The 24837-nt window shown below is 39.4% G+C and overlaps 1 protein-coding gene and 1 pseudogene across 1 annotated transcript in view; both read left to right on the top strand.

The window, feature by feature from the left end:
- The window catches only part of DPH6 (diphthamine biosynthesis 6), a 452167-nt gene that overhangs the window by 423449 nt on the left and 3881 nt on the right, over positions 1-24837 (top strand). Inside the window, exon 12 of the transcript XR_013395132.1 lies at positions 9660-9761. The gene's annotated coding sequence lies outside the window, so the exon portion shown is untranslated. The remainder of the gene's footprint in view (positions 1-9659; positions 9762-24837) is intronic.
- LOC698249 (PRELI domain-containing protein 1, mitochondrial pseudogene) lies at positions 5146-6048 on the top strand (annotated as a pseudogene).

Here is a 24837-nt window from a genome sequence, read left to right as displayed (position 1 = left end):
CCAGCCCTGGCCTGCCCCTCCATTCCCATGTCCCAGTGCATCACCTCCCTTCCACTCGGCCTCTGCACTTCACACACTTTCCTCGGCGCACTCTGTTCCCTGAGCCTGAATTGCTCTTACTCTATCTGCCGGCAAAGAAACTCCTCCTCTGTTAAGATTCACCGCAAGCCTGGTTCACCAACGGTCTCAGGAGGCTCTGGCCACCTTCTTGTTGGCCCTATTATACCCCAATTACCTCTTTTGTAGTTTTTATAATGACTTAACACTTAGTTTTTTATGAGTTTGACTTCCCTTACTGAGGGCAGGGACTGTTTTTATCCACTTTTGTATCTATCCTCAGTGTCTGGAGCCCAGGGAGTACTAGATTAATACGTTTTATACTATTTTCATCTTTGTTGTTGGGTTACTTGATTTTTCTTCACTTGTTTCTTTTCCTTTCTCACCATTCCACTTTTGAGTTTTAAAAAATCATTTTAATCTTGACTGATAAGCATTAAAATAGTATTATCAAAGACTTTTATCATGAATAAGTAGGGTTATGTTTTGAAGGGAAATTCTACATAATTTTTAAGAGCCATCAGCTTCTAAAATTCCTTGAGAATATAAGTCTCTCCATGACAATTTCTATACATCTCTTCATCTTCTTATACTTAAATCTACTTCTCTTCAAGCACAGAGAGACAAGAAAAATTTAACTTTTTATTTAATTTTATGATTTTTCTCTTTGGTTTTATTGCTGCAGTATTATTTTCCTGCTACTTGTTCATTTCAAATATGTAATGTTTCTGCTACATTGTGGATTAAATGACTTTCATGTGCTGATTTTCCAACCCCAGCACCATCCATGGTATCTTTTTCTGTGGAGACATGTATTTTAAGCACATTTGTAATTTAGCACATTTGTAGATTGTGGATTCTCCACTGAGGTTAGGAAAACTGTCATGTGCTAATTTAAATTATTAATTCAGCAAGCATTTATTGAGTAATAACATTTGTCAGAATCAACTTTAGGCTCTGAGGATGAGGAGTGAAATTAATTAGGCCCCTACCTTCAAGGTGCTTACAATCTAATGCATAAATTTTGCTAAATATTGGCATGTTTCTCTTTCTGCCTCTCCAATACTGCCCCTTGTGAAAACAAATTCTATTTATGATCTTAATTGCATGGAAATAGTTATGATGACAATAACAAATTAGCTTTAAATCTTTCTGAGAATCACCTCATAGATATAAGAAATAGTTTGTCATGTTTATTTCCTTAAATACCCATTTGAGATCTATTCTTTCTGTTTTTCTTTTTAATGAGTTTCCCTCCATCTCGAAGAGATCTGTAATACTTTGTTATTTCATAACATCTACAGTGATCCTTGAACACCCTTCTGGAAGGATTTTTCAAGCAATATGCTTACTTTTCAGACCTTTTTTTCCTCCAGTCTAGACAGGAGAAGATCCATCCACTATTTGAGGTCTCATTTATCATCCTCTATCAAGAAAAAAAAAAAACTGGGTCTGGAGATTTAAGTCTTTAACAATGTACAGTACTGAGCATTTAATGTGTGAATTTGTCTTAAATGGTTATACTTTAATCGGATCACAATTATTCCTAGCAACTAATGGATGTATCTGTAAAAGGGAATTTGTCCATTAATGATAGAAAGGTTTCTAAAGATCTTTTAACATGAGATAAATAAAGCAGTAGATCAACAGAAGACAGGTATATTTTATAATAATCACTCTGAAAGAGCTATTTCAAGTAATAATTACCCACTCAGGGATGATGGGGGAATCTCTAATGGCTATAGCATAAGAATCACTTACCATGTGACAAGAAAAACCTGCTATTCCCCCAAACTTAAAATGGAAACATTCTTTAATGGGAAAATAATGCCTTAATTCACTCTTTTAAAATGTTTAAATTAAATATATAAAATGCAATGTTTTCATCTCTATAGTCTTACTCATTATTTTTCTAAACATAATTTTTAAATCTATCTTTTGTGAGAATCTACTGGTAAAACAGTAGATTCATTTTTTGTTTCTATGGAAGCCTTCCTTCTAGAAGACACGTCTTACCTTTCTAATAAAGTTATTTTTTTAATGCCATCATTTCAACTTTTGGTGTTTTCTCCCCCTAAATCTCCAGTTTAAATCAGTTTCTATTTTGTGGCTTGTCTGATTGTGGAGCTTTCCTCTAGGAAACTGGTCATTCCACTCAGAAGAAAACTAGATTTTTGGTGCCATTCCAAAAGGAACAAGTAGGTCAGCTCCTCCTTACTATTTGTAGGTGACTAAAGGAAAGAGAAATGTCAGTTTGTTCATATATTGATGTATTCATTCAACTAGTATTTACTGAGCATGTATTCTAGACAGGTACTAGCTCAGGGACCTGAAGTAAAGCTGGGGAATGTTGACACACACACAAAAATTCCTGTACATTGCAGAATGAAACACTGAAACTTTCTATCTGGTGTTCTAGGACGATAGAGAAATATTACTAAATCCTCATAACATTGTTGCAATTTCAATTAAATAGGGTTAGCCCACTGAGTAAATTCTACTCTTCCTAAGTGCTCATGGCTTCTCTTACCAGGGAACTCCTTAACTATGTGGGTTCATCAAAAGATAGAGCTGACTTCAGAAACTCCTGTGGGAAACTTTTCAAAACTCCTCATATCATTTTTCAGAGCATGTGTACATCCCTAGCCACTTTCTCACTGTTATCCTATCAGTATTTTTATTGGAAAAATGCATAGATTCTCAGCAATCATAAATGTTAATGATTTTTACATTTGTCGGGACACTTCAGTTATAAAACGGTCACTAAATTTCAAGCATGTTCATATGCTGAAGACGTCCGTCGAATAAACCTAGGTCCACTGAATCTTACGCAGCCCACCCAGACTTACTTGAAACCAGTTTTCTCAGTATGGGTGCCATGGAACCTGAATATATCAATCATAAGAAGAGTTAACAATCCACCTCATGGGTCAATCAGAAACGTGAACTCAAAATCTTTCCCTATTTGCTATACTCTCTCTTTTTACTCTACATCTAGCCTTTCAATTCCTGGTTGGGAAGACCCCCTAACTTGCATCTTAGCGATGTAGCTCCTCCATGTCTGTCCAGCAATAAACTCAGCTTTGGTATTTTTTAGGTCTGATGATCTTTGTATATTGATTCTGATTTGCTAAAGACCCCTAACATGTATTTTGTATTTAAAATTATGTATTTACTATGTGTCAGATACTGTTCTTAGAACTTTGCAAATATGAACCTATATAGGTGCTGATTTGTAATTTTCCTGAAGCAAGAGTTAGAATCACAGATACTTTCAAGAAGCATGATTTAACCAGCCAATGAACCTAACTGACTGTCCAGTATTCATATCTTATCATCTAGCACTTTCATTACTATTCATCTTTGTTTTTTATTTGTTTCTCATAGTAACTGTCATGATGGTTTATGGGCAAAAATTGGCTCAAAGAAGAAAGCCAACTGTTAGAGCTCTTGATAGAAATAAAGAGGAAGGAAAATAATTCAGAGAAATTATCTGTTTTAGCCTGAAAATAGAAATTTTCAGTAGATTAAATAGTGGCATGTTGAATTTGATGGCAGATCAGATGTGTAACATGAAAGAATTCACAGAACTTTCTAGGCAAAGCAAAAGAAAACCATTTCAGGGGGAAAATTCTCGTGTCCCTAACAATGCAATAAATGCATACTGTGGAAAAGAAAAGTCAATGGACACTGAATTTGTTTTTTGTGTTGGGAGGATATGTATGAGAAAGAACTATTAAGGGAGAGAAAGCTGGAAGTTAGAATAAAGTCAGAACACTTTCATACCTATAAAATTGGGGATTCACAAAGATCTCCAAAGCTTTGTAAATGTCAGCGTTCTACCACACTGTTTAAAAAGCTTGAATATTAAATAATTTTTGTTACCCAGTGTGAATTTTTTTGTGATTTTTCACTGTGGTAAACTATAATAAAATGTATAACTTTAGTCTTTTTTTTTTTTTTTTTTTGGTTCAGATGGAGTCTTATCTGTCACCCAGGCTGGAGTGCAGTGACGGGATCTCGGTTCACTGCAACCTCTGCCTCCCTGGTTCAAACGATTCTTCTGCCTCAGCCTCCCGAGTAGCTGGGATTACAGGCGCCTGCCACCACTCCCGGCTAATTTTTTGTATTTTTAGTAGAGATGGAGTTTCACTGTGTTAGCCAGGATGGTCTCAATCTCCTGACCTCATGATCTGCCCGCCTCAGCCTCCCAAAGTGCTGGGATTACAAGCGTGAGCCACCGCGCCCGGCCAACTTTAGTCTTTTTTTTTTTTTTTCTTCTGAGACGGAGTTTCGCTCTTGTTGCCCAGGCTGGAGTGCAGTGGCGTGATCTCGGCTCACTGCAACCTCCGCCTTCCAGTTTCAAGCGATTCTCCTGCCTCAGCCTCCTGAGTAGCGGGAATTACAGGCGCCCACCACCATGCCTGGCTAAATTTTTTTGTATTTTTAGTAGAGACGGGGTTTCACCATGTTGGCCAGGCTGGTCTCGAACTCCTGACCTCGTGATCCGCCCACCTCGGCCTCCAAAAGTGCTGGGATTACAGGTGTGAGCCACTGCACCCAGCCAACTTTAGTCATTTTTAAGTGTATAATTCACTGGCATTAAGTGCACTCATGTTGTCGTGCAGCCATCACTGCTATCCGTTCTCCAGAAGTTTTTCATCATCCCAAACTGAAACTCTGTACCCACTGAACAGTAACTCCAAGTCCTCCCCTCCCCTCGGCTCCTGATAACCACTATTCCACTGGCTGTCTATGAATTTGGCAACTCTACATACCTCATATAAGAGGAATCATACAATATTCCTCATTTTGTGTGGGGTATATTTTATTTAGCATAATGTCTTTAAGGTTATTATTGCATGAATTAGAATTTTATTCCTTTTTAAGGGTGAATGAGATTCCATTGTGTGTATATACCACATTTTGGTTATCCTTTCATCTGCCAATTAAATTTGGGTTATTTCTATCTTTTGGCTATTGTGAATAATCTTACTATTGATGTACAAATATCTGTTCATTTGAATCCAGTCTACTGTCCAGAAAAATAAAATAAAATATCTGAACTCATGGTAGCGGCAGCGGCAGCTGCTCAGGCGCGGTGCGGTGGTGACTAAGCTAAGCACCTGGCGGCGGGTGTGCACCGAGCCCCGGCCCGGCCCCCGCGTGCCTCCCAGGCTCCACAGCCCTGATGCTGAGCGGGTGCTGAGCCCGCTCCGGCCGCGACGATGGTGAAGTATTTCCTGGGCCAGAGCGTGCTCCGGAGTTCCTGGGACCAAGTGTTCGCCGCCTTAGGGCAGCGGTACCCGAATCCCTGTGGCAAACATATCTTGACGGAAGACATAGTACACCGGGAGGTGACCCCTGGCCAGAAACTGCTGTCCCCGCGACTCCTGACCGAGACCGAGAGGATGCCCCGCTGGGCTGAGTGGCTGTTTCCTGCCAGTGTTGCTCACTCGGTGGACATACATACTGGAGGACTCTGTTGTGGACCCACAGAATCAGAGCGTGACCACCTTCACCTGAAACATCAACGACGCCTGGCCGATGGTGGTGGAGGAACGATGAGTTGACTGTGAACTCTGTCAACAGTGGCTGGACCGAAATCTGCCGGGAAGCGAGGGTCTCCTCTAGCTTATTTGGTGTCCTCAGAGCTGTCCGGGAATTTGGTCTTGCCCAATTCAAAAGCAACGTGACCAAGACCATGAAGGGTTTTGAACATACCTTGGCGAAGCTGCAAGGCGAGGCCCCTTTCAAAACACTTGTTGAGACAGCCAAGGAAGACAAGGAGAATGCAAAGGAGACGGCACTGGCAGCTGCAGAGAAGGCCAAGGACCTCACCAGCAAGGCGGCCGCCAAGGGGCAGCAGCAGCAGCACTTTGTGTAGCCAGCCCACCACCACCACAGCACCCCAGACAGTTCTCTGCCCTCCCTCCATTGTACCTTATCATTGAAAATCAACTTCCGGCCGGGCGCGGTGGCTCAAGCCTGTAGTCCGGGCACTTTGGGAGGCCGAGGCGGGCGGATCACAAGGTCAGGAGATCGAGACCATCCTGGCTAACACAGTGAAACCCCGAATCTACTAAAAATACAAAAAAAAATTAGCAGGGCGTGGTGGCGGGCTCCTGTAGTCCCAGCTACTCCACTCGGGAGGCTGAGGCAGGAGAATGGCTGGAACCCGGGAGGCGGAGCTTGCAGTGAGCCGAAATCGCACCACTGCACTCCAGTCTGGGCGACAGGGCGAGACTCCGTCTCAAAAAAAAAAAAAAAAAAAAGTCACAGCCCTATCTACTGTCTGGGTGGTGAGTTATGGGGAATCCAGTTTGACATCTGCAGTACACCAGGCACGTGATCCACGTCTGAGCCAGGTCTGCTTATTCTCCCATTGGGCAGCTGAGGACCGAGGCACACAGGGGCGGTGACTTGCCCTGGGATCCAGGTAGCCTGCAGGTGGACTGGCAGTAAGTGCTAGACTGTAAGCCCCACGAGGGCAGGGCTCTTGGTTTTGTTCTCTGATGTGTCTCAATATCTAGCACATAATAGGCACTCAATAAATACTTGTTGAATTCAAAAAAATAAATATCGGTTGAAGTCTCTACTTTCAGTTATTTTTGTTTATATACTCAGAAGTAGGACTGCTAGATCATATAATTCTGTTTAATTTTTTATGGAACCACCATACTTCAACATGAATATTTTTGTAGGATTAATGCAGCAAAGCTTAAATGCAAGTAATCATTATCCTCACTGCTGGTTTTAGTAAAATAATTAAAACAAAATTCACACACACTGTTTAATAACTTATTCGTGGCCAGGCACAGTGACTCACGCCTATAAAATCCTAGCACTTCGGGAGGCTGAGGCAGGTGGATTGCCTGAGCTCAGGAGTTCAAGACCATCCTAGGCAACACGGTGAAACCCCGTCTCTACTAAAATACAAAAAAAAAAAAATTAGATGGGCATGGCAGCTTGCACCTGCAATACCAACTACTTGGGAGGCTGAGACAGGAGAATCACTTGAACCTGGGAGGTGGAGGTTGCAGTGAGCCGAGATCGCACCATTGTACTCCAGCCTGGGTGACAGAGCAAGAGACTGTGTCTCAGAATAAATAAATAAATAAATAAATAAATAAATAAATAAATAAATAAATAAATTTTAAAAATAACTTATTTGTTGGAGTAAGTATCTTGCACAAGTTCCGTTGTTTCCAGTCCAGGATGTCTATAGCCATATGTGCTCTTCTCTCTGGAAGCCGTCCATTGATTTTTCTTGGTGATTTATGGCCTCTGATTCTTAATTATTAACTGTATTTTGATGGCAAAAATCCAAAAGCAGAAGAATTATCTACTGTGAAATTTGTTCATCAGAATTTAGGTTTGCATTTTCCTTTGCCTGCACTTTTTACTTATTTCCTCATACAAGTCAGAAATAAATGGCAGTTATGATCATAATCTGTTAACTTTTGATTTTGGTAGTTTATTTTGCAGTATTTTCCATCCACATTTGTAAGGAAACAACTTACTTAAAGGCTTGGAGGTCTTTTTTCCTTCTTTGATTATAGTACTGTCAATTGTGTTTTCATTTGGTTTTATGAGTCTTTTAATGTAAAAATGCAAACATTGTCCATTATAAAGGTTTTTCAAAATCCTTCCAGATCAAAAGCCTAGCCCAAGTATTCAATATCCAATACAGGTATGCATTTGTGAGAAACAACTTTTGACCTCAAAGTTTTTATAGGAATCAAATGCCAGACAAGCTGTTTTGTGTGTCTCATTAATAGCAAAACTGTGGTTTGCTTTAGTAATAATGTCAGTGGGATTTATAATAATGTCAGAGAGATGGGGTGACAAAGGATTAAAATAAAATTCAGTGAAACTTTTTCCCTAACATTTTATTTATGCATAAAACTGAAACCCAGTAATGACCCATATTTCTGTATTTACCTAATTCTGAAAATATAGCATTGCATGTTGTGAAAGTATAATCAAATTCGGAATAATATTCTTATTCTGAGGCCATGACGGTATATTGCTCCAAATTTGAAATCTGCTTAAGTTTCTCAGCTGCATAGCCTTAAATCAACTCAGATCTTTAATTGTGTAAGTTCATTTATTCTGAACCAAATGTAATTTCCCTTTTAGGGAGGGATTGCCTTTAAAAGCCTCATTAATAAAATCCTAACGAGGTATCTTGGACATTGTAGAATACTGGTGTCATTTTTATGAGTTTAGAACAAAAGGATACAAAATATACAGATAAGATTACCTATCAAATACATGAAGGCAAAATGTTCCTGACAAAGTCAGAACATTCTAAAATAGTTTAAAAACGTTTCCAGTGCCTTCAAAAAACACCAAAGCAATTATTGCTGATACCTTATGAATCAAAGGTCTTGTTTTTTCATCATGACCTGAGTTCAGCCGGCACACTTTTAGAAAAAGAAATTGGCACTCCTTGTTGGATTGAGAACCTAGATGACCTTATGCCTCTAACGTAAAGGATATAAATGGTCTATTTGTGCAACTATGCAAATATGCAAATACAATGAATGCCAATTTATAAAATGAAAGGGCTAGTTGAATAAATGTAAATATAAAAACAGTAACAGGGACTCAAGGTCTGTAATAAATTAAGGCTGTGACTAAAATAGAAATCAGACTGGATAAATAATCATTGTAATAATGGCAGAACTTGAGCCCAACAACAAAATTTTACATAAGGTTATCAGTTGGCATCAAATGGAGGATCAGTGATAATGGGGAGCATAAGAAGAGTATACAGATTTTAGAGGCTGTTAAAATTGTCAAAGGTCAAAATAGTTTTTTAAATGTAGTGACACATCCATTCTCTTTTTTTTTTTTTTTTTTTTTTTTTTTGTGAGACGGAGTCTCGCTCTGTCACCCAGGCTAGAGTGCAGTGGCCGGATCTCAGCTCACTGCAAGCTCCGCCTCCCGGGTTTATGCCATTCTCCTGCCTCAGCCTCCCGAGCAGCTGGGACTACAGGTGCCCGCCACCTTGCCTGGCTAGTTTTTTTTTTGTATTTTTTTAGTAGAGACGGGGTTTCACCGTGTTAGCCAGGATGGTCTCGATCTCTTGACCTCGTGATCCACCCGTCTCGGCCTCCCAAAGTGCTGGGATTACAGGCTTGAGCCACCGCGCCCGGCCGACACATCCATTCTCAAGCTAGGCTCACACATCGTCTTGTGCCCATTGCACAATTTCAAATTAGCATTTTACTATGCGCTGACATCTGAAATACTAATAGACAAAAATCAGAATAATTGATCTGCAAAGAATCTCAAGAAATTATACCTGGTCTGCCCCCCAAACAAGAGAACACCTAAGCCATTTAAGATAAAATATGAACTCTCTAATTTATAAATTTTCAGGAAAATTGCTGCTGCTTTTCTTTCTGCTGGTACATTTATCTGTCTGGCTTTGTGACCTCCGAGTTCAGAGCATAAAGTACAACCTTGTTTAAATTAAACCTTTCTCTTTTCTTTATTTGGTCCTCAAAACTGCTGAGTTGATTTTAATATTAAAACAAACAAACAAAAATCTTACATCTAGCTTGTAACTTGCATGACAAATTCCACCGCAGGTGTTTTCTGATCCAGTGAGAAGTTCTTGAAAAATGAGAAGAAAGAGAGGTTTAATTGTAACATGGATACATTTTGGACTGGATGCCAGCCACTTGAATAAGGTATGTGTGTTTAAGCATAAAAACTGACTGTATTTTCCTTTTCTTATTTGAACATGCAAAACCTTTTATTTTCATAATCAAGGCCAAATGTATTTCATACTTTGGACTTAAACCAAAACTCAGAAGGAGGATGAAAGAGCATTACCCATGCAAGCAATAGATTTGAGGCAAGTTTTAATTGAAAAGAAAAATCCCACCATCTAGTCATTTTTAGAGCATGAGTTGCATTCACCACACAAATCCTTCATTATTCATACATGGCAGTATGTATTTAATGATTAAGTCTCTAAGGATTTATTTGATGGAATAATCTAAATTTCTTTTTTTAAAGGGCAAATGAAATGTGGTTTTTAATTCTTTAAAGAACAAGTTACAAAGCATGTAAAAATAAAACACAGGCTCTTAGTTTTTAAAACTATATCTACAATTTGCCTATCCATTGGTTTGCTCATCTGGATATCAGTAACATACAGACTTGATCTACTAATGGCTAATTATGCAGTTGTTTATCAGCTCATTTGAAACATTTTGAGATTCAGTCTAGCTCAGCAAATTACTGTGCTTAAGGCAGTTCTACATTCTAGAAAATTATAATATCCCCAGAAGGCAAAGAATTAATAATAAAAATCCTCTTTTGTAAAAGATTATCATTGCAGAGCAAATGGAGCAGATCTTCCCTATCCTATTGCATTTAATGTTCTCATTTTTCCCCTGAAACTTTGATGGAGAGGCAATGAGAATATCGCTGTTTTATTAACTTATTAAGAGGCACATTTATAGAACTCGTGCACTGTATTGATTCCTAAAGCTGTACTGCTGCTAAGAGCCAATAATCACAGAAAAGTCAGATGATTCCATTTCTTATCCCAGAATGTTTCTGATACTCAGTAGAGCCCAAATTTTCACCCAATTCAGAAAGCCTGGTTTTTTTACTTCGCTCAGCCTCAATTTATTCATCTGTAAAATAGGTGTAATAACAAAAGGCAGCCTCTGGATGTTGTGAGAATGAGATAATGCAGTCAATAGACCTAATACAATGCCTGTAGATATTAAATATCGTTAGTTTTTGTCATTATTATGGTTATCATCATTACCTCTTGTGGTTCGGGAATCAAATAAAGATACATGCACTTAAGTAGCCATTTGCCTATGTAGTTATGTAACTTCTTCTGTAAATATTTTCATGTCACCTGAAAGTTTAAAATGAACTTACTGTAAGCCCCAGCACTATTTAGCCCAAAACTGTCTTTCCAAGCTAATATCAAATCAGCCAGAATAGGCGGGCTACTAGTATGCAACTGGGATAAATTGCATAGACCCTAGTTTGGAATTATCCAACCTCATAGCAGCTGGGCTTGATAACATGGTATTTTAAAGGCACTTGGTGCCTCTTCTATTGAATTGTGTCAAAGAGTTTTGAACTTTTTCTTCATGACTCAGATTTTGTAGTAGATTTTACCAACTTCATTAGCATTACATTGGATCATTGCATCATATTTTAAGAAGAAGAAAAGTCTTTAAAAACTATCCAGATGCCTTAGCTAGAACATATGAGACTATTTGCTTTATGGCATTATTTGCATAGAGTATATGTATCATTTCATTTATTTGTCAACCAGGACTACTTTTTCACTTCCTAGTAAGATTTGGTGTGCTACCACTAGCTTATAAATATGGCAGGGTGTGGTGGCTCATGCCTATAATCCCAGCACTTTGGGAGGCCGAAGCAGGTGGATCATTTGAGGTCAGGAGTTCGAGACCTGCCTGGCCAAAATGGTGAAACCCCATCTCTACTAAAAATACAAAAATTAGCTGGAGATGGTTGCTTGAACCCAGGAGGCACAGGTTGCAATGAGCCGAGATCGCACCACCTGGGCAGCAGAGCGAGACTCTGTCTCAAATAAATAAATATACAAATATGGCTGAAGCCCTGTGTTTTTATTTTAAACATGCTGCATCTTCTATATATTCAAGGAGTGCGATTAGTGCTACTTGGAAGCCAGTCCTAACGCTAAACTGTGGGGCTAATTGTGGCTCAACTTCCCCTTGCAATTCGTGGCTTCGAAACATCTCTGCCTCTCTTGATTCAGTAAAACAACCAATGTTGCAAGGCATTTCAACTTGGTGAACAACAGAAAGGCTGTGACGCTGTCTTTGCCCCCAAAATGTGAAAAGCAAACTATATAATCACTAGGGACTAACTATATCAGTTAGTTTTTCTTTATTGCACTTCATATCCACTGCCTGACTTTTTCCTGTTTCAAAATGTGCAATCAATTTTTCCTGAATTTGAAAACTCCTAAGAATAGGCTCTTCTTTATTGTTCTCCAAATTTTCCTAGGGCAAATGAAGTCCATTACAGGGGGTTACATATGTAGAAGAGTAAAATGGGATCAGACAAATTAAAATCTCATGTAAGGCTCAGAAGCTAACAGCTGTACAAGTTGAGACCTGCTGGAAAGCAGTGATTCTGAAATAAATTCTTACTCTGTAGACGAATAGGACTTCAGCATGCTAGAGGAGAATGTTTTGAGCTCCTTCCAGCACTAGAAACTGTTCAAATGGGTTATTTTTACTCTACTTATTATAGAGGTGGTTTAGAAAAAGCTAACCTGCAAGGGGCAAAGTGTCTTTCACCAAAGGTTTCCAGAATCTCAATCAAACCCATTACCATGGGCCGTGAAAGCACCACCTTGTCATCACTACCATCACAGCTGTAGTCGTGCTGTTGTTATTGTTGAATCTCTCTGTTCAGCTTTTTATAATTATCATAATTCACCCTAATGTTATGTGATTAGCAGCCTCTGTTGTGGTGAGAATTAAACACCACTCACATAGCGTCTGTGACCTTTCACCTCTTGTGGAGTCGGCCAGGGCTGCATTGGCTGGGAGACAAAGTGCAGAAACCCACAGAGTGCCACCTGCCCTCTCTCAGGCTGGGGGATAAATGGAAAATGTTACCTTCCAACTGTATGTGTTGCTCTCCAGGCAGCCATATTATGAAAGTTCAATTCCTCCACCTCCCTGTAAAAACTAATTTATTCTCATCCTAGGAAGATTTTTAAAGGATTTTGTAAAGTATTGCTTTAGTGCATTGATACAGAAGGCAAAGTGACTCTGTTAATAGAAAGATAACAGTTCTTTAATTTTATTTGCAACATCATTAGATTAATTGTATGTTGGACATTCAAAGAAGAGATTTGGGGAATTTGATGCCTCTTTGTTTTAGACTGAAGTCAGTACACATGTGACAAGACCACTGAATGAGAACTGTTGGCAAGAATGTACAAATAACTAACCATCCTCTTTATCTAATGAAATATGTTTTCTTCCATGCTAGTGTCCTAAGTTTTGTGGAACATCGTTAATCATAAACACTACAGGAATCTGTTATTTAATTTCACAGACCTTTCAGATCATAGCAGCAATTAGCCAAAATTAGAAAAGAATTTTCTTGCAACTAATATAAGATGAAAAGTAGTCAAGAGCGGATTTAAAAATATACAAAAAAAATAGGCATTTATAGAATGCTGCTATGTACCACTTCTATACTTTCGACAAGATTGACAATATGTAGCATGATGAGTTAAATTTTCTTTAGCCAAGTACAAAAATCTCTGCATTTTTTCTAATTACCACTTCCTACAAGTCAGCGCAAAGAGGAATAGACTCATTTGGTTCAGCTCAATTTCCACAGCTTGACAGGCATTGATATCAAAATTAATTCTAAGATGAAACTTCATAAAAGAAAATCCTATTTGACAAAAAGAACTATTGGGCTTGAATCAGAGTTGCATTTGCATTGTGAAGTCCCTTTTTTATTGTATATGAAATAATGCCTAAGGAGAGATTGAATATCCAGAGAGAGTTCATTTGAGGCATCCTGATAGTATCTGCCATATGCAAGTAAAGCAGAAGACGTTTTTATGACATCTTCGGAACTGGAAGATTGAATTACAGTTTTAGTAATCATCAGTTCCCCTTCTCCACTGTCACTTTTTGCTAATATATTGCATAGAAAAGACTTATGGTACCGGTTTTATAAGCTTGCAATAAAAATATAACAACTGTTGTATTAAATTATTTAAGTTGTAAACCATTGTGAAAAAGGAGAAAAAGTTTTATCGACGTGGAGGCTGAAAAACTGATTATGATGGAGAGCAAAATGTATTGTACTGATTACTCCCAAGTTTTTCTCTGGTTTAGCATATTGTAAATCTTCAGGGTATCTTTCAAATCAAGGTCTGGGTATGAGAAGTCCTTTTATTTATTGATTATTCAGAACGGGCCAGTGGCAAGAAAAAAATGGTACCTGTGTATTTCCAGGTTACCAATTTATTTTAGCAGAGTTATAAATGCAAATAAACTAAGAAAAAAAGAGGTAATATAGACTTAAGTAAATGTTTCTTTTTGATGAAAAGAAACCTAGTAAATATGAAATAACTACATCTCCCCAGGGAAATTTAGACTCTAGAGATTGTCTAATGTTTCTAGAAATATTTTTTTCTTACCTTATATTGGCTTTATGGGCACTTATTACCTCTACTATTTAGCAGACTACCATTCTGCTACTGTGTGCAAACATTCTAGGCTAGATGTTTTCTCCTCTCCAGGCGTCCTCCATATTCACTCCTTTGGAGAGTCTACCCTTCCATGTCAGACTTCTTCCGAAACTTTCTGTTAATCAGTGCCTCCTTTCTCTTGCATTTCTAGTCCACACGGAATCTTGGTGCATTCTCTGCCTTGCTCAGAATGTCAGCATTCCATATTTATGCACTGACACTCTTCCTCAGTGCCCCCAGGATTGCTGGACACTGAAACATGGTTCATATCAGGCTCTACCCACCTCCCCCTACACACACACACCTTGGCCACCCAGGAGAAAAAAGGAATTTCCTTGACTAAATAATCAGATTTTATTTATCTAAAGGAAATTAGAATAGGGAGACACGTATTTTTACCTGGTAAATCGAATCACCCAAGGGATGCACAATAACTGGGGATTAGTCCATTCTTTAGTGTTATCCAAGACAATAAATCAGGCACTCTTACTTGATGCTGTAAATGATTTCTTCCTCTCACTGAGACTCAACAGCAGCAAGCTGGACATATTCCCACTTTGATGGTAGTAATATTACTAATAATGTAACTTATAGGTGTCAAGAACTGTATGTTATTTAATCCTCGCAACATCCAAAAAAAAAAAATAGCATTATTCTGATTTTACAGATGAAGCTATTTAATTCTTGTCCAAAATCACATAACTAAAAAGTATTAAAAATCAGAATTCAAATTAAGCACCGGGCACTTGAGGGCTTACCAGCTCTACTGCACTGATACATAATGATTCCATCTCTAAGTCACCATCACGGAAAGGAAAGAATAGGGGAAGAAGGAAGTATGGAACACCTCATGTTCCTCTCTGGATTCTCCCATGCATTCATTTGTCACACATTTCTTGAGTGCAGGTAACATATCAGATTCTATCCTTGTTCTGTAAAGATAAATGATCTATAGTCACTGCCTTTATTATTCATTGGGAAGGAAAATCGGTGAATGATTGAAGTTCACTATGATGATGTAATTGAAATGTATACAAGGTGCTATGAGGACACTGGAAAAATTTAAATTCCAAAGAATTCAGTGTTTTTACTTAGTGATGGCCTTCTCCAGGACAACAGTAAGTCCCCTAAGGGTGAATCCAGCAGCTCTTTGTCCTCAACTAAGACGTTCTATGAATGTAACTGTCTGCCTCCCCTTCCCTGGACTGAGAAGGAAGCCACTTAGCTAGGTCAACGCCACTCATTTACCCGAAACCAAAGGAGCTTCCTCCTTCCTCCCACACCTCTAGCTTTATGGCCAGGAGCACTCAAGTCAGTTTGGAGCAATTTGGGTCAACAATTTGGAATTGGAAGATAATTATCTTGGGCTACTTCCCTGACATCTAGAATCCAGGAAGGCAGATTTCTTGGTTTAATTAGATCCCCCAAACCTTCTTTCTGATCCCACAGCAAAGGGACTTGAAATTAAGTAGCCACAGACATATGGATAACTAGTAGCAAAGCCAGCAATTCCTGTGGGCATGACCTCTATCACTAAGACATTCTACCAAGCTGGCTTCACTGTATGGACACGGCCCAGTAGTAGAGAACTATACTGTCTTATACACAGCGTCCAAAGATCACCGTGACCCCCCCTCTGAGAGTAAACCAGAAAGCACTAGATGCTTCCCATTCTTTTTTTTTTTTTTTTTTTTTTTTTTTTTTTGAGATAGGGTCTCACTCTGTCACCCAGACTGGAGTGTAGTGGCATGCGTGATCTCAGCTCACTGTAACCTCCGCATCCTGAGTTCAAGTGATCATCCTGTCCCAGCCTCCAGGGTAGCCGGGATTACAGGTGCCCGCCACCACGCCTGGCTAATTTTTGTAGATTTTTAGTAGAGACAGGGTTTCTCCATGTTGGCCAGACTGATCGCAAACTTCTGACCTCAACTGATGTGCCCACCTTGGCCTCCCAAAGTTCTAGGATTGCAGGCATAAGTCACTGTACCCTGCCCCCATTCTCTCTTTTTTTTTTTTTTTGGAGACAAAGTCACTCTGTCACCCAGGCTGGAGTGCAATGGCACGATCTCGGCTCACTGCAACCTCCACCTCCTGGGTTCAAGCGATTCTTCTACCTCAGCCTCCCAAGTAGCTGGGACTACAAGTGCACACCACCACGCCAAGCTAATTTTTGAATTTTTAGTAGAGATGGGGTTTCACCACGTTAGCCAGGATGGTCTCAATCTCCTGACCTCATGATCTGCCCACCTTGGCCTTTCATGCTTTATACGAATAAGAATCATGAACTTGCATTCACAGTATAACAGTCACTATAGGCACCACTCATTATGTTGAGCTTCCTAGATTTGTAGTTTCATAGAAGAACCATACGTTAAAAATACCTTAGTAAAGAAAAGGTAGCAAAACTTTTTTTTTTTTTTTTTTTGAGTCGGAGTTTGGCTCTTGTTGTCCAGGCTGGAGTGCAATGGCATGATCTCCGCTCACTGCTACCTCCGCCTCCCAGGTTCAAGCGAATCTCCTGCCTCAGCCTCCTGAGTAGCTGGGATTACAGGCATGCGCCACCACACCCAGCAAATTTTGTATTTTTAGTAAAGACGGGATTTCTCCATGTTGGTCAGACTGGTCGTGAACTCCCGACTACGGGTGATCCGCCCACTTCGGCATCCCAAAGTGCTGGGATTACAGGCGTGAGCCACCGCGCCCAGCCAAGGTAGCAAAACTTAATACATGATCCAACATGGCTAGAACCTTTTTCCTTTTAATTCAGGGTAACCAGGTTTTTTTTCTTTCCTAACTAGGAGAATGGCTAGTATCTTTATAGTAAAAGCCTATTCATTTTTCTACAAAGACAGGAAAGAAACAAGTTGTTTGGTCCCTGACAACAAAATCCATGGGACTAGAACTAGAAAAACTCTTGAAAATCAGGTTGCAGGCCGGGCGCGGTGGCTCACGCCTGTAATCCCAGCACTATGGGAGGCCGAGACGGGCGGATCATGAGGTCAGGAGATTGAGACCATCCTGGCTAACACGGTGAAACCCCGTCTCTACTAAAAAATACAAAAAACTAGCCGGGCGAGGTGGCGGGCGCCTGTAGTCCCAGCTACTCGGGAGGCTGAGGCAGGAGAATGGCGTGAACCCGGGAGGCGGAGCTTGCAGTGAGCTGAGATCCGGCCACCGCACTCCAGCCTGGGTGACACAGCGAGACTCCGTCTCAAAAAAAAAAAAAAAAGAAAATCAGGTTGCCTGACTCACCTTGAATAAACAAGGCTATTAAGGGCTTTTAAAGGTTGAGGGCTGAAGGGAAGGGAATCTTCAGAGGGTTTCTTTGACTTAGAGTGATGAAATATGTGGCCACAGAGCAAGGCATATGTACTACCCTGATCTACCCCATAGATCTACCCAATGGATCATTATGGATGCCCAGGTGGGGTTAAAAGCCTCCTAAAGACTGTGAGCAAGTGAAGGACAAACATCTAACCCAGAACTGCCAGGAACAGTATTTTCCTTAGGGAAGCCGTATAAATGGCGAAGACCTGGACCTGAAGTTTTTATATAGTGATAAAAGATTAGAACCTTATAACCTACACTTTAGGGAAGACCTGAAAGGCAAACAAAGAAAGGAGTTGCACACACATATATTGTCTAGAAAAGAAACATTTCTACAGTTTATTCCAGAAAAGAAAGAATATACAATAGCTTGGTCTATCAGAGATCAGCTGGTTTCAACTGCAGGAAAATGTCATACAGAGATAAATATTTTATAACTAGATACGGCAGGCCTTGAAGATAGCAATTGCTATTGCTTACCATAGGAGATTATAAATATGGACGTATCTATGAATAATAACTAAGATTGCTGACAATGCAGTAACTGTTCACCTCACATATACCCTCAGACGGTAGGTGCTAATGTCTTTTCATATAAGGGACAATGAATCTATGCAGGAGACGTAGTTGAAAGTGCTGGTTGGTTTCACACCAGCTGTCAAATAGGCCTTTCAAAACTCCTTTATGCATTGGAAACAGTGACCTGGGGGTGAGAGGCTCCTAGCCCGGAAACTGATCCCTTGAGCCATACAGATCTCAATCCCTGACGATTTTGATTAATCCATGCTGACAAACCAGATTTGGATCAATAGAAACTATCTGTAACAAGAAACTAATTGTGTATTTAGTAAACTCAGTGAAATTTTTGATGGCTTTAAATTTATATGGAAAAGACCCTATTGACTTTTGAAATCAAAATTCATACCACTTTAGGGTAATATTGCCTTGGGTTATAATAAATTATGGTCGTCCGCCTTCTCTCGTGGGTAATATACGGTCTGAAGGCATCTAATCTGTTTACTCTTAAACTATGAATATTCTTTAATTATTATTTAGAGAGACTTTAAATCTCTATTTACATAATGTAGAATCTATTTACATAATGTAGAAAAGCACAGAGAAGTACCTCTTACACTATTTTCATACACCATTCCTGTTTAAATGAAGCAGCAAATACAGCCAATTTCAAACCATGTTACAATCTCAGCTCAAATTATGCAGTGGCTTAGAATAGTAAAAAGATGTCCCTAAAGTTGCATCCTCTTCAGGGTATCAGAGACCTCAGGTGTTAGAGAGCTGCTGAGAGGAGAAGTGGATGAACCAATGAACCAATGTTGAATTTATATTGTACTTTTCACACAGGAAGATTCTGTAGGCCTTCAGTACACCTACACGTGAATCCGTGTGTGACGTCTAACTCTTTTCACTTAATTTCCTTATGGACCATTTTTCTGGAAAGGAAGATGGAAAATTTCAGCCAGCCACAAATGGACTGAGACTCGCCAATCTCATTTCACATTGAGCAGGTGTCCCAGACAGGGTTTGAAACCAAGCTGCAAAGATTAAAAAAAGAAAGAAAGAAAAGAAAAAGAAAGAAAGAAAATACTATTAGAACTAAACAGATGGCCCTGCATAGGAGCTTATGTAGTCAGCTTCAACTGGGTTTGTCTTAGTATCTAGAAGTAAGCCCTGCCTCATAATTCTTTGCAATTTAGTATTATTAAAATCCTCTTTTTTGCAGAAACTGCTAACATATCTAATAGAAGGACCTCACTAATCATTTCACTCTCAAGGAGGGAAAAAGTCTAAAGGCCAGGGCTTGAGGTCACAGGTCTATGAGGGAATGCTACAAGGTCTGTATTTTATCAAATGCAGGAACTATAAGAAGCTTTCACCTCTGAACCAGGTTGCTCTTTTTCTGGCTCCAAACAGAACTGTTCAAGCCATTCTCTGCCTTAAATGGGTAAAAACCCCTTTCAATATTCACTGGAATCCTCTAGCATGCCGGCATTACTTATATTAAAGATTTTAAGCAGACTATTAGTGTTTGTTCTGAATAGTTCTACCACTGTGCCAAGCATATGTAGGGCAATAGGTGAAAGGGTAAAGAGCCGTTGTTTGATGGAATTTACATGCTGTGTGAGTCTAAATTGTTTAGCTGCCTGATATAAGTTTTATAAAGCCTAAATATCCATAAACTTAACAGATATGCAGGAGAACTAAAAAACTGCTTGTTTTATTTCTTCAAAGGTCACACTTTTTTTCCCATGACATAACAGTAAATAGCATGACAAAATGCCTTCAATATATCATAAATTATAGAAAATAACCATTGACTTTTCAAGATAGTTTAGGATATAAATACTTTGAGATTAATGTTGTAGATGCTCTTCAAATATGAGCAAGAAATATTGCCGAACTCATAATTGTTCAAATAAATCATGAATGTGATATAAATTAAAAATTAGAATGGTATTAGCCACACACAGAAAAAAAATGGTACTAGAATAGTCCAGTTTACTCATAAAATATATTGGGTTGAAATTGTACAAATCTGAAAACCATTGAGAGCAGACCTAGATGTAACTGAAAGTCTATTTAATGTTGTTCTCTGATTGTCTGCATATTATAAGTTCCCTGGCTCAGTGGAACCATCTTATAGATTAAAGTAATTCCTGAGCCCACTAGTGTGTTTACTAACTATCCAAATGTCTCTTAAAAGAAACAACAGCCGGGTGCGGTGGCTCAAGCCTGTAATCCCAGCACTTTGGGAGGCCGAGACGGGCGGATCACGAGGTCGGGAGATCGAGACCATCCTGGTTAACACGGTGAAACCCCGTCTCTACTAAAAAATACAAAAAACTAGCCGGGCGAGGTGGCGGGCGCCTGTAGTCCCAGCTACTCGGGAGGCTGAGGCAGGAGAATGGCGTGAACCCGGGAGGCGGAGCTTGCAGTGAGCTGAGATCCGGCCACCGCACTCCAGCCTGGGTGACACAGCGAGACTCCGTCTCAAAAAAAAAAAAAAAAAAAAAAAGAAACAACAAAGCAGAAGCAACCTTAAAAACATATAACACCAATGTTGTAGTCCCTCTTCCAGAATATTTAGCTATTCTTCAGTCTATACTCCCGTCCTGAAACGTCACAAAGCTCCATTCCTGTGTGTTATCTAGATGTAACATATCTCCAGTTGATTTTTCCTTCCTACTTCAAACCTTATAAACCAGAGGTCAGGCTGGGCGCGGTGGCTCAAGCCTGTAATCCCAGCACTTTGGGAGGCCGAGACGGGCAGATCACGAGGTCAGGAGATCAAGACTATCCTGGCTAACACAGTGAAACCCCGTCTTTACTAAAAAATACAAAAAAAAAAAAAAATAGCCGGCGTGGTGGCGGGCACCTGTAGTCCCAGCTACTCGGGAGGCTGAGGCAGGAGAATGGTGTAAATCCGGGAGGCGGAGCTTGCAGTGAGCTGAGATCGGGCCACTGCACTCCAGCCTGGGCAACAGAGCGAGACTTCGTCTCAAATAAATACATAAAGAAACAAACAAACTAGAGGTCAGCAATGTATGTCCCACAGCCAATGCTAGTCAGCCACCTGTTTTTATAATAAAGTTTTATTGAAACTCAGCTACACATATTCATTTACATATTGTCTGTGGCTTCTTTTGCCTTGTGACAGAGTTGGGTAGTAGCAACAAAGATATGTTGGCTCACAAAGTCAAAAATATTTGCTATGTGACCATCTTCAGAAAAAAAAAAATTGTCAACCCATTATAAACACAAAAAAACTCAGGATCTCTTCCAAAAATTGTGCCTCTTCTCCATTCCTACTACAATTAATTTGGGGGATTTATCTTGATATATTCGTATTACTGCATAGCCTCCACTCTAGTTATATGCTGCTGCATAATAGAATATCCCAAAACTTAGTGAGTTTAAACAAAGACCGTTGTATTATAATTCATCATTTTGTGGATCAGAAATTTAGGCAAGGCTCAGCTGAATGATTCATTAACAACAGTCAGTCATCGGAATTCATCTGGTAGCTGGGCCTGTCTTGAGGGTTTAAGGCAGCTTTACTCACATGTCTGGTGCCTTGGTGAGCAACAGCTGGGAACTGGATTCAGCTGAGCCCTTTTGCCTGCCCCATATTCTCTGGGCTTCTCCAGATGACCTTTTTCTGCAGGATAGTTAGACTTCTTATATGGCAATTCAGGACTCCAAGATACCAAAATGTAATCTCCCAGTCCCCTTAAAGACTACTGGTACAGTGTCACTTCTTCCATAGATCATCTGAGATTCATGGGGAAAGGAAATACACCCTACCTTTCAAGGGGAGGAATGTCAAGGAGCTTGTGGCCATCTTTAATCTGTTACTCCCTCCTAACTGGTCACCCTGCCTCAAATCTTTTTTCATACTCTGGCCATATATTTCTGAAATCTCAGTTTCATTCTATCTTCCCCCTTCTCAAAAACCTAAAATGGCTTCCTCTAGCCTATTTGGTTTAAATTCCTGTCCCTGACATTCATAACCCATTATATAAAAGGGTCCTACTATAATAATCTTACAATTTTGCATTAGTCTCTGTTTGTTAATCATTAGCCTGTTTGTCATACATAGTCCTCGCCTTCCCCTCCCTGTTCTGTATCACAGGGAAGCTGACCCCTGCAGGATGATTTTCCTAGGCTCCTTATCAACTTCAGACTGGGCCTGGCAAATAAGAGACATTGGTGGGAGATTAGGGGGTGGCAGAAGTCAAGTTATTTCTCCTTCTCTCTGCTTCATACAGATCTCTGGAAATGATTGCATCTTCATTCCTCCTTTGCTCCAGATCCAGCTGGTTAAGCCTTCTCTAGTTCCATCATCCTCTGAGTGACCCTGGTTTCTGAGCTCCAGAAACTCTATATTCTCCCTTGTCATTCCAACCAAAGCATTGCTGGCAGCTTCCTTAAGTTGCTCATCTCTAAATTGCTATCGTGTCTCCTGTTCATCATCCCAGCCTTTGGTCACCTTTAAAATCAATTCCCTGTATTAAATTCCTTCTGTTTAAAATAAATTCAAGTAGTTTCTGTTCTGATTAGACCCCAGCTGTTCTCAACACAAAGCATCCACTCCAGGCCGGGCAATTTTGTACCTGGCCCTTCAGCCCCTATGTGCCTGTTATGGTATTTCTGGCCTGGACCTCTGGCCTCATTCTTCAAAGCCCACCTCAAGCTTCATCTTCTTCAAAATGCCTTTAACATCACTCCAGTTTTTACTCATCTGACTCCATCATTCCTTGATGACTTTCAATGTGTCTGTCTTCCCAGTTTGTAAGTTCATTGAGGAAGCTTGTACTGGAATCGTATTTCCCAGAGTTCCCACCACAGTGCCAATGCACACAAAGCACTCGATAAATATTGCTTATTTGCTTCAATATAATATCTTCTAGGTCTGACTAGGGCTAAAATCATCTGTACTCCTGAATGGAGTGAATTTAGGGATGCTTTTTTGGGTTACTGCTACTCTTAAGTTTTCCCCTTAAGTTTCCCCTTAAGTTCATCCTGGATAAACATGTTATACTAGACAGGGAGAGACTATTTTTGTTTTGTGGTGGCAGATAGTGGGTGTTAGGCACAGAGTGTAATTCAATGTCCTATATGAAGTAGATATCAAATAAATATTAAATGAAAAGAAAAAGCCTACACCATAACTGATGGATTTGTGTGGAAAAGCCAATGAAAAAAATATTTAAAATGACACTTTAAAAATTGAAGTCTTTTTGATACTTTTATAAAGTACCATTAATTCTGGAATTAAAGAATAAATATAATTTAATCTATATATATTTAAATAAAATCATAATAAAGGAAAATGCCAGAGAAAATAAATACAAATTAATAAATTTAAAATCCAGTCTTTTATGTCTCACATTTCTTATGCCCTAGATCCACATTTTATTCTTTTTCCCCTGGTACTTTAACAAGTGCTGGAAACATCAGAGAATTCAATAAACATTTTAGTTGTTTGAAAATATCTAACAGATGATGTTCCTGCCATCTAGTTGCAAAATTGTCTTCAGGGATTATTTAGGCAAAATAGTTCAATTTGGGGATTTTGTTTCGCAAAATAAAATACTAAGAAAGTTTGCTACAGTATTTACTGTTTTCAAGTCAAAAAAACATGTTTATTTGGGACCAGAACATGGTCCAGTTTGAGTTCTTAAGATCTGCTATATGACTAACTAACTCAGCTTCTGGTATTTCAAGATGACATCAGAAGAAGCTTTGCCTTTTTTGGAAAAAAAAAAAAAAAGTATAATGGCCGGCTAATTTTGAAAATGAGTTTCTTCTCTGCTGCTCTTCTCAACCACAGAGACAGTCATTTGAATGCTTTACAGAAAAGGCCTCAAGCCTCCTCAAATTTCACCTTTTCATTGCACTGCTGATCATTTAGAGGGCAGACTTGTTCCAGACAGCTTTAATTAAACTGTACTGAGGATGCAGATAGATGTCAATGGAAATGATCCATAACATGAGACTAAGCATGTATTTAACAGTGTTCCATCCAGTTCAATCACCTTCTAGCATTTCCGTGGATTTACATTCATGTAGCAAAGACTGAATGTGTATATGTATTTTTTAAAAATCTATCTCATTAGTGGCCATATGCTTCAGCTTCAATGGATACAAGAGCTGTCTGCAATCTGCCAAGGATTTAGCAGCATCAATAATTTGTGAATAGTCATGTTGGTACTGGTCGAAGGGTTAAGTGCTCTGCACTCCAGGGGCATCTCTTTTGGGATTTGAACCCTTAGTTGACTGTTAGGAACCTTATCCCCTGTGAGGTTTCCTACTACATGCTGCTTGTCAGATGCATCCAGCTGTAGCTGGGAAGCATTATTAGCTCTGGGATTTAAAGATCCGTGTTAAGTACTGATAGAATGGTGTCTTTGACTTAAAAAGCAGGGAGAATATACTGTGGCAAACTCAAGGAGGTTTTCATGTTCCATGTTAAGTATACGTTCTTTCCTTTTGCCTATTCTTTCATCCACTTCTTGTGAAAAGATTACACAGCATCCTTTTGAGAAAGAGTTTATATTTAACATTTGTTCCTAGAACTTCCTGGTAAATTAGATTGCATCAGCCAAAGTTCCAAGATAAATGTCACTTTAAAATAAGAGAAGGTGCCAGGTGCGGTGGCTCATGCC

This window comes from Macaca mulatta, chromosome 7, assembly GCF_049350105.2.
Source record: "Macaca mulatta isolate MMU2019108-1 chromosome 7, T2T-MMU8v2.0, whole genome shotgun sequence".
Taxonomy (NCBI): Eukaryota; Metazoa; Chordata; class Mammalia; order Primates; family Cercopithecidae; genus Macaca; species Macaca mulatta.
This window is presented reverse-complemented; position numbering and strand designations above follow the sequence as displayed.